Source organism: Papilio polytes, unplaced genomic scaffold (genome assembly GCF_000836215.1).
Source record: "Papilio polytes unplaced genomic scaffold, Ppol_1.0 DF823923.1, whole genome shotgun sequence".
NCBI classification, from domain to species: domain Eukaryota; kingdom Metazoa; phylum Arthropoda; class Insecta; order Lepidoptera; family Papilionidae; genus Papilio; species Papilio polytes.
The window spans coordinates 1-4,806 of NW_013525281.1; positions in this window are offsets into that span (position 1 = coordinate 1).

Below are 4,806 nucleotides of genomic sequence, written 5' to 3' on the forward strand. Positions count from 1 at the left end.
CGCATAGCGCATAGTGCATAGCGCATAGCGCATAGCATATAGCGCAAATCGCGTAACGCTTATCGAAAACTCGAAAATCGAAAATCGAAAATCGAAATTTGAAAATCGAAAATCGAAAATCGCATATCGCGTTATGCACATAGCGTATAGCGTATAGCGCATAGCGCATAGCGCATATTGCATAACGCTTATCGAAAACACGAAACTCGAAAATCGAAAATCGCATATCGCGTTATGCACATAGCGCATTGCGCATAGTGCGTAGCGCATAGCGCATAGCGCATAGCGCATAGCGCGTATCGCTTATCGAAAACTTCAAACTCGAAAATCGAAAATCGCATATCGCGTTATGCACAAAGCGCATAGCGCATAGTGCATAGCGCATAGCGCAAAGCGCATAATGCGTATCGCTTATCGAAAACTCGAAACTCGAAAATCGAAAATCGAAAATCGAAAATCGAAAATCGCATATCGCGTTATGCACCTAGCGCATAGCGCATAGTGCATAGTGCATAGCGCATAGCGCATAACGCATATCGCTTATCGAAAACTCGAAACTCGAAAATCGAAAATCGAAAATCGAAGATCGAAAATCGCATATCGCGTTATGCACATAGCGCATAGTGCATAGCGCATAGCGCATAGCGCATATCGCATAACGCATATCGCTTATCGAAAACTCGAAAGTCGAAACTCGAAAATCGCATATCGCGTTATGCAAATAGCGCACAGTGCATAGTGCATAGCGCATAGCGAATAACGCATATCGCTTATAGAAAACTCGAAAGTCGAAACTCGAAAATCGCATATCGCGTTATGCAAATAGCGCAAAGCGCATAGTGCATAGCGTATAGCGCATAGCGCATAACGCATATCGCTTATCGAAAACTCGAAAGTCGAAACTCGAAAATCGCATATCGCGTTATGCAAATAGCGCATAGCGCATAGTGCATAACGCATAGCGCATAGCGCATAACGCGTATCGCTTATCGAAAACTCGAAACTCGAAAATCAAAAATCGCATATCGCGTTATGCACATAGCGCATAGCGCATAGTGCATAGCGCATAGCGCATATCGCATAGCGCATATCGCGTAACGCTTATCGAAAACTTGAAACTTGAAAATCAAAAATCGTATATCGCGTTATGCACATAGCGCATAGCGCATAGTGCATAGCGCATAGCGCATAGCGCATAGCGCATATCGCATAGCGCATATCGCGTAACGCTTATCGAAAACTTGAAACTCGTAAATCAAAAATCGTATATCGCGTTATGCACATAGCGCATAGCGCATAGTGCATAGCGCATAGCGCATAGCGCATAGCGCATATCGCATAGCGCATATCGCGTAACGCTTATCGAAAACTCGAAACTCTAAAATTGAAAATCTCATATCGCGTTATGCACATAGCGCATAGCGCATAGTGCATAGCGCATAGCGCATAGCACAACGCGCATTACGCGTATCGCTTATCGAAAACTCGAAAATCGAAAATCGCATATCGCGTTATGCACATAGCGCATAGCGCATAGCGCATATCGCGTAACGCTTATCGAAAACTCGAAAATCGAAAATCAAAAATAGCATATCGCGTTATGCACATACCGCATAGCGCATAGTGCATAGCGCATAACGCGTAACGCGTAACGCTTATCGAAAACTCGAAACTCGAAAATCGTATATCGCGTTATGCACATAGCGCATAGCTCATAGTGCATAGCGCATAGCGCATAGCGCATAACGCGTATCGCTTATCGAAAACTGGAAACTCGAAAATCGAAAATCGCATATCGTGTTATGCACATAGCGCATAGTGCGTAGCGCATAGCGCATAGCGCATAGCGCGTATTGCTTATCGAAAACTTCAAACTCGAAAATCGAAAATCGCATATCGCGTTGTGAACAAAGCGCATAGCGCATAGTGCATAGTGCGTAGCGCATAGCGCATAGCGCATAGCGCATAGCGCGTATCGCTTATCGAAAACTCGAAACTCGAAAATCGAAAATCGCATATCGCGTTATGCACATAGCGCATAGCGCATAGCGCGTAGTGCATAGCGCATAGCGCATAGCGCGTATCGCTTATCGAAAACTCGAAAATCGCATATCGCGTTATGCACATAGCGCATAGCGCATAGTGCATAGCGCATAGCGAATAGCGCATACCGCATATCGCGTAACGCTTATCGAAAACTCAAAACTCGAAAATCGAAAATCGCATATCGCGTTATGCACATAGCGCATAGCGCATATTGCATAGCGCATAGCGCATAACGCATAACGCGTATCGCTTATCGAAAACTTAAAACTCGAAAATCGAAAATCGCATATCGTGTTATGCACATAGCGCATAGCGCATAGTGCACAGCGCATAGCGTATAGCGCATAGCGCATATCGCGTAACGCTTATCGAAAACTCAAAACTCGAAAATCGAAAATCGCATATCGCGTTATGCACATAGCGCATAGCGCATAGTGCATAGCGCATAGCGCATAACGCATATCGCTTATCGAAAACTCGAAAATCGCATATTGCGTTATGCAAATAGCGCATAGCGCATAGCGCATAGGGCATAGCGCATAGCGCATGGCGCATTACGCATATCGCTTATCGAAAACTCGAAACTCGAAACTCGAGAATCGCATATCGCGCTATGCAAATAGCGCATAACGCATATCGGTTATCGAAAACTCGAAACTCGAAAATCGAAAATCGCATATCGAGTTATGCACGTAGCGTATAGCGCATAGTGCATAGCGCATAACGCATATAGCTTATCGAAAACTCGAAACTCGAAAATCGCATATCGAGTTATGGAAATAGCGCATTACGTATATCGGTTATCGAAAACTCGAAACTCGAAAATCGCATATCGCATATCGCGTTATGCACATAGCGCATAGCGCATAGCTCATAGCGCATATAGCTAATTGCTTAGCTTAGTGCTTGACCATAACTGTACTTCCATACAAGCTTAGAGACAGTAGTACTCCACCATATTTTAAGCCGTACGTAACTATCGTTGTAATAACCACATAAATAGATACTAAAACATCTCTTCTATTAGTCAAAATGATAGATTTGAAAAAAAAAAAGCTGTGCTTAACTAAAGTGATTAGAAATTAAGTATTTTTATCATATATTTAGAACGGTCGTGGCCCCGTGGCTTTTTAAATTTATATTTTCTATTAGTAATTTAGATGTCAAATGTTAGTATATTAGTTGTAGCATATGTTTCAGGGGTTTACTTTATCTCATTATCTAAACAACTTATTACAATAAAGACTTCATTATAGCGTCCTCAGTTATCGTGATTGTACTTATCTTAATCTGTCGTCGTTCCAGTACAAAGATATGTCGTCAGCAGCCAGCGCGGTGGCCGTCACCAACTGCCAAGCAAATAACATATAACAAGCAAATAACGTTATTCCGGTAATTACCCAAAGTCCTGTTTATACATATTTAACACTACCTTTTGATATGAAATGTAAAGGAATTTACATGTAAAGGAAAATTAAATACACTGAAGCTCATACAATAACAAATTAACTACAATTTTTTTCTGGTCCTCCGAAATGAAATTTAAAAAAGTGTATAGTGTCACAAGGCTTTTGTAGCATCTTTTTGACATTGACAAGATGGCGCCTCTGAGCATTTAGAAAACCTTTTGAAAACGAAAATGTAAATTGTAAAGGAAGTACTTGCACCTTGCAATGTAACTAGGAAATGCCCCAAACTTCGTTTGTCGGTTAGAAGGCTCTATAGTTAAAGAATCTTTGTAGCAAAATTTTAGCAATGCACTCTCTTGAGACAGTTAGGGAAGGAATATGATTTGACCTGTGTCACTTCAATTTGAAATAGGAAATATAACAACTTTCAGCAAAATACTTTTAAGTCTATTATTATATAATTATTTTTTTAAATTATAAATCTAAAAACTTACGTCGCCTTGAGAGTTAGAAAATTTCTTAACAAATGCTAACAAATTTTGATTGCAACACACGAGATGATTCACATTTTTAAATGGAATGACATTAAAAAGCCACACAAAATGCGTAAAGTAATGACGCGTAGTGAACTGACAAGCTATGTCACTATTACCCTGACATTAAATGTCACTTCTCATCTCATAAAATTTGCCGGCTGCCAAAAGAATCTTGTAGGACAATTGGAAATTGTAGGATACTTTTGTTATCTTAATATTGCGTGGACGAAGTCGCGGGCAACAGCTAGTTCGAAATAAAATAGTTAATAAGTAGTAAGAGCTACATCAATTGTAACTAAATTAATCGGCGGTTTAGAGTAGGTATACATGTAGAAGGCAGACTATGTTTCTAGCTCGTCGTCGTCATGTTGCAGGTCGCCGAGATGTCGCCGCGATGGCGCCGATAGCGCGATAACGATGTTGATAATTAATGTACAATACTGAATTTGAAGACGGATAACGCTCGGCAAATGAAATAACTCGTTAAGTAAACTGTAAACACATTGTTTGTGTCGTGACGTGAGAGCGCGCGCGGGCCGCTCCTCGTGTTTATCACACGGTACTGCGGATGGCGCCAGTTAAACATTTTAATGAAACACCAACAAAGTAATTATAATAATTTATTTGTTATCTGTTTAATTTAAGCACAATGCACGTGGCACAAGGCCGGATATCACTTTCTCTGTGGATATGATTTTTGGGATTACATCAATTGAAAAATACATCATCATTGCTATTATATAAGAAAAAAAAGATACATGTACTGAAATGAAAATTTACATGAACACTATTTCTTCTGACTCCCCCCCCCCCTC